The sequence below is a fragment of the Podarcis liolepis genome (genome assembly GCF_965112155.1).
Source record: "Podarcis liolepis genome assembly, chromosome: W".
Classification (NCBI taxonomy): Eukaryota; Metazoa; Chordata; class Lepidosauria; order Squamata; family Lacertidae; genus Podarcis; species Podarcis liolepis.
Window position 1 is genome coordinate 37149858 of NC_139568.1, and position 10944 is coordinate 37160801.

The following is a 10944-nucleotide window of genomic DNA, read 5'->3' on the forward strand; positions in this document are numbered from 1 at the left end:
CCCTTGCACCTCCAACCTCCATAGGTTCCGCTCCTCCGCCTGGCGGAGGCGTGGATTGCGCACGCGCTGCTTCTCTGGGAACGAAGGAGTAGCCTCTGGCTGGTTCGCGCCCTCCACGCCCTTCGTCCCTGCTCCATGGACGTTCTTCCAGACGCACCCCGACCGCCAGCGCCCTCTGAACGATCTCCTGCGTGCTCCGGGGTCTCTCCCCCCTCGCAATTTCGTCTTTAACCGCGCCGCTCAAGCCTTCCCAAAACAGGTCTCTGACTGGAGCCGAATCTCTGTCCCATTCCAGGGCACTGACCAATGCAAAAAAGCGGGCATGATACTGCCTTACACTGGCCCTCCCCTGCTTCAGTCCATGTATCTCCTTCCGGGCAAGATCCACGTCTATGCTTGATAAAAAACACCCATCCATCGCTTTAATGAAGGCATCCGCATTTTGGAGCGCCGGATCCTTATCTCTCCACAAATTGCGCAGCCATGCTTTAGCATCTCCATGCAAATGGGACATGATAAACCCCACCTTCTCTTGCTCATCTCTAAAGTCCTTGTCCAGCAGTTGCAGGGCACACTTTACATCTGCTCTAAAGTTGGGGTACTGTTGTAAATTCCCATCGAAGTGAGAGACTAGACCGCCTGCTCGTCTCCCCAACCCAATCCCCTCCGGTTTGGGTGTCAGTTGCCCTTGCTTCGTAAGCATTTCCAACCTGATCTGGAGATCCCTGTAGGCGGCAGCTGCATCCTCCTCTCTCTTCCTGGATGCAAGTATCTCGGCATTCAGTTGTGTCACTGCTTCTCTGAGATCCGCTATCTGCTGTTCGGCCGTCATCTTGTCTGCCGTTCGTGAGCTTGCAAGTAGGCACCAGCCTTCTCTCCTCTCCGCGAGGCTTTAGGTGCCAAAAACTTGGAGACGGAGCTTACTGTCAGAGCTGCTCCCAGATCCTAGCTCACCGAGGATCACGCTAGCCAGCGTTCACTTTATAAAAGTCTTTATTGAGTTACAGTTTCCATTTCCAAGCTGCCGCGTGCAGCTCTACGTCTTATAAGCTAGACCGGCGAAGCTCCGTCTGAGTCTCCGCCCCCTGTACACCAACTTAATACCCTCGCCTTACTCCACCTTTTCTGCCTGACCGTTCTTCTCTGGGTCCCTCTGCCCCCCGTGGTCTCTTCCTTCCTGGACTCTTCTGACGCTGACCCCCCGGACCCTTCTGTCTCCTTGCGTCGGGCTTTAGGACCTGGCTCCCTTTCCGGGCTGCTTACTGCGCCGCCTTCCTGTGCATTTGAACTTGGCGCGCGCGCCCAACCTTCCACTTTCCGCTTGACCGTTTCTTCGCTCCCCGATGGAGGTGTGGCCACTCCTGACTCATGCCCTCCCCCCTGCGGCGAGCTTCCGGAGCTCGATACCTGGCGCCCTTCCTCTCCACTGCGCTCTGTTGGGGACGCTGGCCCCGATTTCCAACTGCTGCCCTCTGAACCCCCTCTGGACCCTTCTTCCTGGGGTGTCCCCCTAGGCTCCCCCCTTGCTCTGGCCACTGGCGCTCCTTTCTGTGAATCTTCTGATTCACTGGAAAGACTCGGAGATCTCGGGTCGTCGTCATCACTCATCTTTTCTTCGGACTCCTCCCCCTCGCTCTCTGTTTCCTCCCTTGCCCTCGCCTCTGCTCCTGAAACCCTGACACATACGCTTCCCAGTCTCCGGATGCTGGGTTGAACGGCGAGAAGCTGCTGTTGGTTGCCGTTCTTAGTTCCTTGGGTCCCGGAGCTGAAGCCTGGATACACGGTGCGAGGCAGCGGTGCGGCAGGTGGCGGTGCCGCGGTGCTGTGTGTGGTGGTCAGCTCAGCGGGATCCCATCCTCGTCGCCAGTGAAATATACTCAGAGTCGAGAGTGGATTTCATGCTCTTTATTCAGCTCATGGTGGTGAGGAGGGAATGGAAGTCCCCTCAAAGTATCTGCTTTATATACATTATTTACACAATGGGCTGCACGTGATTGGCTAATTCCGGAATTCTCCTGTAGGCCAATTGGGTTGTGGATTCACTTCTATCTGGAGCTGGATTGGGTGGCTCCTGCCAACCAATCATACTGCTGCATTGTTCTAGGACCAATCAGACTGCTGCATTCTGAATCCTATTGTTCTAGGACCAATCAGACTGCTGCATTTTGGAGCCTATTGTTCTAGGACCAATCAGACTGCTGCATTTTGGATCCTATTCAACTCAGTACATAACACCACTTTTCAACTTTCTAGAGGCAAGGGACCTATTAGGATTATCCGCCTCTGGAGGCTGGTGTATCTAATGGGTTTCCAGGTAACGCTGAGGTTTTTTTCTGTGATATGACTGGCACTCCTATCAAAGCCCTGGCCAGCCTCTGGAACATCTGAATGGCTCAGGCTTTTGACATGATCACTTCTGAGCATCCTCTCCCACTTGACTCCTTGGTATACTGCAGAACTTAGGGAAAGGAAACAAGTTGAAAGATGGAGGAAAGATCTGGCTGAATACAACTGAACAGTGGTGTGGGCTCATCATTAAGCATACATAGTGGTACTGAAGATAGCAGTATACTCAGCTACAAGTGATCGCTAATGAAGAAGAAAGACAGTCCGACTCAAGGAGGTGGTGGAACCAATGGTAGCTATGTGTAAGCACTGTGACTTGTTTGCAAAGCATTTTGAGGATAAAACCACTTGCATCCGCTGGGATCTTGACTCTGCTGTTATAGCAGATGAGTCTCATGGGTGTCCAGAGCACTGTCTAGTCCTGTTGTTTTGGATAATTTTCAGATAGTAAGGCTTGAGGATGTGGACAAGGTGTTTGTATTAGTCAGGGTAACGACTTGTGCTTCGGACTCTTGCCCTTCTTGGCTGATAAAAAGTAGCGGGGGTGGTGGTAATTGACTGGGCCAGGAAGAGTGTTCCTATTTCCATCTGAAATGCAGGACGGCATAACATTCTGATCCAAGTTTCATTCAGAAAACATTATCCATAATATCAGCAGCAGGCTGCTGCAATCAAATTGGCCAGTCAGAATGGAAAATCCTATTTTAACAAAACCAATAAAAGAGAGCGGCAATACTATTTTCTTGTTTCCCTTGTTCAACTACAATTCCATAAAACAGTGGATTTGCAGGTTCTCATTAATAAAAAATAAATAAAGGGTGTGAGGGGTGGGTGGGATCGATGTGCCTATACTTCTTAAATCCACCCCTGGGCCTTTTCTATACTGAAAATAGTGTTAATTTGTTCCCCTTCCACTGCTGTAAATATTGCTCCCTTAGAAAATAAGTGATTTGTTTGACTGGAACAAAATCCATCTTGTGTCTCCAAGTGGTTTAGGGTTGTATGATCTATGTCTGGATTGGCCCACTTAATGCTATTTATTGCTCTATGAATGATATTAAGATGGATTTCTTAAGTGTGGTGGAATTACCTTTTCTTCTTTTGTGCAATTTTTACTTGCCATAGCAAACAAGACTTTGTCCATGTACCCATATAAAATAACTATTATCGTTCTTTTCCTCTGCATTTTTAAAGCATAAATATTATTGGCTTTGAGGCAACAATGACAGAACGTGCAGACATCAGAAAAATGCCAGCTCCAGCCCAACCAGAAGTAAAATGTATAGGGCATATTGAGAGATGGGTGGCAAAGCTGTGCATATGCTTTGTCCTCCCCGGCAGTATATATTGTGGGAGAGTAGCTAGAGGAAGCAGAGAAAAGCTCCAACCAATATTATTTTTTCTATATTTTTTTTTAATTTTGGAGTTTGCTTGTTTATTTTAAATTCAATTTGTAAAGGTCCCTTTAGAAACGAAAAGATACAAACACAAGTTAAGCACACAGTTTGCTTTTAGTTCAACACTTTCTTCATCCATCAATTTTACCTGTGATGGGATGATTAGCTGCTTGTGCGTAAAATCGTGCTCCCTCAGAGTTTGTGCCACTCCACAAACCTCTGTGTGTGACAGAGCTCCACAAACATGTCTGCCCTAGTCACTTGTAGATTCCGACAGTGGTTGTTTTCGGAATCGTCTCCAACATAAGAGCTCCTTAACGGAAACCCGCCTTCTGGACTCACGGCGTGACAGTTTCCGGCGAGGCGTGGGTCTCCCTATGGGAGCTTCAGATACCTCCCCACTGTTCTCGCTGGAAGCGTCTCTGAGCCCTCCCTCCTGCTCGCATTCCCTCAGAGATCCACTCCTCCCCCTGCTGGTTCCTGCTTCAGCTGTTGAGTCTCTTCCTTCCTCCCTGAGCCCCTCCACCACCTGTCCCTCCGATGGCAGTTCCCTGACATCCACCTCCCCTCCAGGGCCCCCCTCACCCCCTCCCATTTCCTCTCCTCTGGGAGGTGAAGAGGTAAAACCCCGAAAAGAATCTTCTTCATCTTCAGACGTCTCGAACAATTCCCTCCATCGATCACCGTCCTGGCTCGCTGAATCCTCCTCCTCCTCAGAATCTGTGAACCCCTCCAACTCCTCTTCTTCGTCGGTGGTGGCAAAGTATTCCCTCCGGAACCTCGCTACAGGCTGAGGTTTACGTGGGAACCTCTGATGAAAAGTTTCTATTAAAACTTCGTCATTGACATCCTCTGCCCTAACCCAGGTGTTTTCCGACTCCGGTTCCCCTTCCCACATTACCAAATACTCTACTTGATCTCCCTTCCACCTGGAATCGAGGATCTCCGCTACATTGTAGCTTTGTTCCCTTTCCTCCATTGCTGGTCCCCGAGTGACCCTCCCTTCTCTGTCCCCTTTATACAGTGACAGCAATGACCTGTGGAAAACTGGGTGCAGCTTCATGTGGTTCGGTAACCGGAGTCTGAAAGCCACTGGATTGACCTGTTGTGTGATTTCAAATGGGCCCAGTCTTTTGGGTCTTAACTTCTTACAACCCCCTTTGAAGGGTAACCCTTGGGTTGACAGCCACACTTGGTCCCCCACCCTAATGGTTTCACCTTCTCTCCTGTGTTTGTCTGCCTGCCTCTTATATTCCTCCTTGGCCCTGTCTAAGTTAAGTTGGAGCTGGCGATGGATAGCTTCCATTTCTTCTACGAACTGTTCGGCAGCTGGAACGCTCCATCTCTCCCCTTCCCCCCCTGGGAAAGCCCTGGGATGGCACCCGTAATTTGCCAAAAAGGGGCTCATCCCCGTGGACACGTTCTCCGCATTGTTGTAGGCAAATTCCGCCAATGCCAACTTCTCCACCCAATCATTCTCTCTGTCATTGACGTAACACCTCAAATATTGTTGGAGGATGCCATTGGCTCTTTCCGCCTGCCCATTGGTTTCAGGATGCCGGGCAGTCGAGAAATTTACCTCTACATGCAGTAAGCTCATGAGCTTCCTCCAGAACCTGGAAGTAAATTGTTTCCCCCGGTCTGAAACCACCCTCAAGGGGGCGCCATGCAACCTAAACACATTTTCTACAAACAATTTAGCGGTTTCTTCTGCCGTGACCGCATGCGAGCAGGCTATAAAGTGTGCCATTTTGGTTAACAGGTCTACCACAACCATGATGGCTGTTTTCCCTCTGGACCTTGGCAGATCAGTCATGAAATCTATAGCCACTGCTTCCCATGGTCTTTCTGGTGTGGGTAGCGGTTCTAATAACCCTGCCGGCGCCCGCCTTTCCCCTTTGGCTCGCTGGCATTGGTCACAACTCCTCACATACTCCCGCACGTCTTCCCTGACCTTAGGCCACCAAAATTCCCTGGTCACCAGCCACATGGTTCTGTGTTGCCCAAAATGCCCCGCTGTGGGGCTATCGTGCAGCTGCTTGAGTACCTTCCCCCTCAACTCTCCTTCAGGTATATATAACGCTCCCTTGTAGTACAACGCCCCGTTTCTCTCCTCAAAACCTCCGGGTTTATCTCCCTCCCTCCTGAGTCCCCTGAGTTTGTCCTGTGCGTATTCATCGTTCTCCGTTCCCTCTACCAGTTCTCTTTGCCCCACCAATGCCGCCCCACACACCCAGCGGTCCTCTGGAATGACATGTCTCTCTTCGGGTGCTCCCTCCCCCTCCAAATATTCAGGTTTACGTGAGAGAGCGTCCGCCCTAACGTTCTCTGGGCCTGGCACATAACAAATCTCAAAGTTAAATCTGGAGAACTCCTGGGCCCATCTCAACTGCCGTTGGTTGAGCACTCGTGCCATTCTCCAATACTCTAGGTTCTTGTGGTCAGTGCACACTTGCACCTTATGTTGTGCGCCAATCAGCAGGTGCCTCCATCTCCGAAAAGCCTCATGGATAGCAAGAAGTTCTCGATCGTACACCGTGTAGTTCCTCTCGGATTTGTTCAGCTTTCGCGAAAAGAAAGCACACGGTCTCCACTCTGACTCCTCCCCCCCTGGCTGCAGGAGAAGCACCGCCCCAATGGCTCTGTCTGATGCGTCTGTTTCGACTCTCATCTTTTTTTGTAAATCCACATGCAGAAGTTGTTCTTCAGAGGCGAAGGCCCTTTTTAGCTGCTCAAAAGCTCGCTCCGCCTCCTCAGTCCAAACAAATTTCTTCTTACTGCTGAGACAGTCCGTTATGGGCGCCGTCAGGTGGGCAAAGTTTCGGATGAACTTACGGTAAAAGTTCCCAAACCCTAGGAACCTCTGCACATCCTTCTTTGTTTTGGGAGTTTTCCATTCCAGCACTGCCTGGACCTTGCCGGGATCCATAGCCAATCCCTTGTCTGACAGGCGGTACCCCAGGAACTCCACCTCCTTGGTATGAAACTGACACTTCTCCAGTTTCACCCACAGCCGGTTGTCTAGCAGCCTGCACAACACTTCTCTGACGTCTCTCACATGCTGCTCCTCATTCTCAGAATACACCAACACGTCATCCAGGAAGGCCACACAATTCTTGTAAAGCAAAGGCCCTAGTACGTGGTTCATCAGCGATTGAAAGCACGCTGAGCCTGCTTGTAATCCAAATGGCATAACGAGATATTCAAATGCCCCCAAAGGGGTGAACATGGTGGTTTTCCATTCATCCCCTTTCCTTATACGTATCAGATTGTACGCCCCCCTTAGGTCCAGCTTGGTAAAAATCTTTCCCTTCCGCACCCTGTTCAAAATGTCATCTATTCTAGGCATGGGAAAGGCCAATGGTTCTGACACTGTGTTTAAGGCCCTGAAATCACACACAAGTCTCGGCTTGTCCGTGTTTTTTTTATCCACAAAAAACACTGGACTCCCCCCCACTGCCCTTGACTCTCTGATGAAACCCCTCTTCAGGTTCTTGTCAATGAATTCTCGTAACTCCTGCATTTCTCTGTCTGACATGGCATACAACTTGCCTACAGGAAGCTGTGCCCCAGGGAGTAAATTGATTTGACAATCAAAGGGTCTATGCGGGGGTAGTTGGTCAGCTTCCCTTTCGCTGAACACGTCGCTAAGATCTGCGTATTGTTGTGGTACCTTCACTTTCTCCGTTACTTCCGTCCCTGCTAGGGTAGCTTGGGCTCCTGCTGAACCCTTTCCCTCCCTGCAGTGTTCTAAGCAATGTGCGGAACCAAAGGAAACCACTCTCTGATGCCAGCCCACCAGTGGATCATGTAATGCCAGCCAGCTCATCCCCAAAATAATGGGAGCCCCTCCCAAGGTAGCCACATTAAACGCTATCAGTTCCGTGTGCCTTGCCACCTTCATTGTCATTGGGACGGTCTGCAAGCTGACTTCCCCTCCCAACAGCTCCCTGCCATCGATCGTGGTCACCTGTAGGGGGTTGCTTAAAGGGATCGTCTGTATCTGGTGTTCAGCTGCAAACTCCTTGCTCATGAAATTGCAGGAGCTGCCTGAGTCCAACAGCGCCTTAATCTTCAGAGGGTATCCGTTTTGCAACTCTAGTGACACCTCTATCACTAGGGCAGGTTTGGGGGGTTCTGGCGTGGGCACTTTCACTGCTCTTTGGCCTGGCTGCTGTGCCCTGACGGTGGCAGCCAGGCGTTGGCTTTTACTTGCTCCGATATCTCTTCCACTCCTCCCTCAACAGCTCCCACCATTCCTTGCCATTCCTTCCTCTGGGGGCAGACTCTGGCAAAGTGACCTGGCTGTTGGCAGAGATAGCATTTCCGGGCGCCTTTTCCCTCCTTCCTACCCCCTTCGCTGGGCTTTGAAACTGCGCGCGCGCGCGCTGTTCCGATTTCCATCGGCTCTGCCGGCGGGAAAGCTGGCTCAGGAATGTCTGGAATGCGGAACTCCTTCCAACGTTCCCCTTTACCTTCCCGCCTCTCCAAGGCTCTTGCCTCCTGGCGCGCTCCTATGGTCAGCGCAGATTTGGTCAGCTGATCCATAGACCCCGCCCTGGGGCTCCGGGACAGTTCGTCTTTCACAGCCGAAGAAAGACCTTCTTCAAATAGCATCTGAATGGGTGCCGCCGATAAATCCCACCCCAATCTGTGAACCAGCATGGTAAACTCAGTCCAGTACTCACGGACAGATCTGCTCCCCTGCTTGCAAGCCATTAGCTGTCTGCGCACCACTCCCTCCTCAATATCACTGGAAAACATGATATCCATTGCACGAAAGAACTTCATGGTGTCCTTTAGGACGTCATTGTGCGTTGCCATCAGGGGTCGAACCCAGTCCCTTGCCCCCCTCTCAAGATGCCCAATCACGAAAGCAACTCGCGATTCCTCATCAGGGAATTCATCAAACTGCACATTAAGGGCATATTGCATCTCTGTCCTAAAGGCATGGTAGTCCTTGGGGTCCCCCCCAAACTTCTGCACCAATCCTGGTACCTTTCTGGTGAACTGGGTGGCTCTCCCCTTCTTGTCTGCATCCTGAGCCCTTCTCTCCTCAAGCCTGGCCGTCTGCAGCGCAAGTTGGATTTCCAACGCTCGGTACCTTTCTTCCAAGCTTGGACCAGCTCCAACCCCTGCTCCTTCGGTTCCGGCTGGGTCGCTCATGATGCCTGCTCCTGCACAAACAGCTTACAAAGACTGTCGGAATGCTGTGATGGGATGATTAGCTGCTTGTGCGTAAAATCGTGCTCCCTCAGAGTTTGTGCCACTCCACAAACCTCTGTGTGTGACAGAGCTCCACAAGCATGTCTGCCCTAGTCACTTGTAGATTCCGACAGTGGTTGTTTTCGGAATCGTCTCCAACATAAGAGCTCCTTAACGGAAACCCGCCTTCTGGACTCACGGCGTGACAGTTTCGAGCGAGGCGTGGGTCTCCCTATGGGAGCTTCAGATACCTCCCCACTGTTCTCGCTGGAAGCATCTCTGAGCCCTCCCTCCTGCTCGCATTCCCTCAGAGATCCACTCCTCCCCCTGCTGGTTCCTGCTTCAGCTGTTGAGTCTCTTCCTTCCTCCCTGAGCCCCTCCACCACCTGTCCCTCCGATGGCAGTTCCCTGACATTACCCAAAATCACAAAAGTAATATTACAAAGCTTTCACAGTGCACGTTTACATATTCTGCATATACATCTATTCACTCTTCAAACAATGCATTTCCATTGAATTTGGCTTCAAAAACAACAACACATCAGGCTGGAAATATATAACGTTTTAAACCAATGTGTTTTTCCTCTTAAAAAAAGAAAATATATTACTTGGAAAGAAGCCCATATTGCACTAATTCCCAAACAAGACACGGACATAAGGCAGGTGAAAAATTATAGGCCAATCTCGCTCCTAAATAATGATTACAAATTATTTGCCAGTATATTGGCCAATAGACTTAAAAATGTATTTGGAGAGGAGATTGGAAAGAACCAAACTGGATTTCTAACTGGTAGACAGATGAAGGACAATGTTAGAAATATAATTGATATGTCGGGCGCCGGGGCATTTTTCTGACGGCTTGTTGCGCTGAGCGGGGCTGCAGCCGTTGGGGCGGCCGCCTACGGGGCTCACGATTTCCGTCGCAGCGACCGAGATGACGACTTGAAAGAGCTCTACGAGATGGCCAACAAATACCACTTCCTCCACAGCCTGGCCCTCCTGGCTGTGCCCCACTGCCGCTATCCCATGATGGCCGGCAGCATCCTGTCTCTGGGCATGGGGATGTTCTCTGGCGCCCTGTATTACCACGCCGTGACAGGGGACCCGATCCTGACCAAGGCAGCCCCGTATGGTGGTTCCCTCCTCATCCTCGGCTGGATCGCCATGGCCCCTTGACACCCCGTTCTCTCCCCATGTGGCCCCCATCTCCCAACGCCAGGGCAGCCAGCCCCGCCCCTCCCTCCTCCCTTAGGCTAGCCAGAAGGGAGCCCTAGGAGAGGAGAGATTTCCAAATGTCAGAGTGGGATCCCTTGAGGTCTTTAGCCCACCCCGAATGCGTCTCTATCCTGCATCTTGGAATTCCCCGAATGCCGAATCCCTTTTTAAAAAGCCAAGATCCTTCCCCTCCCCCCAAAAAATTGCAACCAGATTTGAGTTTGCGATGGAGGCTTCGAAATGCAATGTCTGATCGGTGCTTTTCAATTGCTGTTTTTTAACTTAATAAATGATGAGAGTGATTTCACTTTTTAAAAAACCCACGCACCTTTTTTTCCTGTGAATAAATTTATTCCGTGGGGGGGGGGGGGAGAAAGAAATATAATTGATATAATGGAATATCTGGACTCCAGGAGAGACAAACAAGCCGCCCCAATGTTTCTGGATGCTGAAAAAAAAATTGATAATGTGTCTTGGCATTTTATGAAAAGAAATTTAGAATTTATGGATATCGGTGAAAAACGTTTAAATGGTATTCGGGCTATTTATTTGGAACAATATGCTAAATTGATAGTTAATAATAACTTCACAGACAAAATTGAGATAACAAAGGGAACCAGACAGGGGTGCCCGCTATCGCCATTGTTATTTATAACAATACTAGAGGTCCTGTTGAGGAAAATAGAAGCAACAAAAGAAATAAAGGGGATTGGTGTAGGCTCAAAAGAATATAAGTATATATAAGAATGAAATTATCAATGATGGGTAGATTCTCAACTAT

At 50.1% G+C, this 10944-nt stretch overlaps 1 pseudogene across 1 annotated transcript; it reads left to right on the plus strand.

Moving 5' to 3' along the window:
• The first annotated feature begins 9776 nt into the window (after positions 1-9776).
• On the plus strand, positions 9777-10356 carry LOC310697801 (transmembrane protein 256 homolog; annotated as a pseudogene). The gene has a single exon. The product of its transcript is annotated as a transmembrane protein 256 homolog (transcript).
• Positions 10357-10944: the final 588 nt, after the last annotated feature.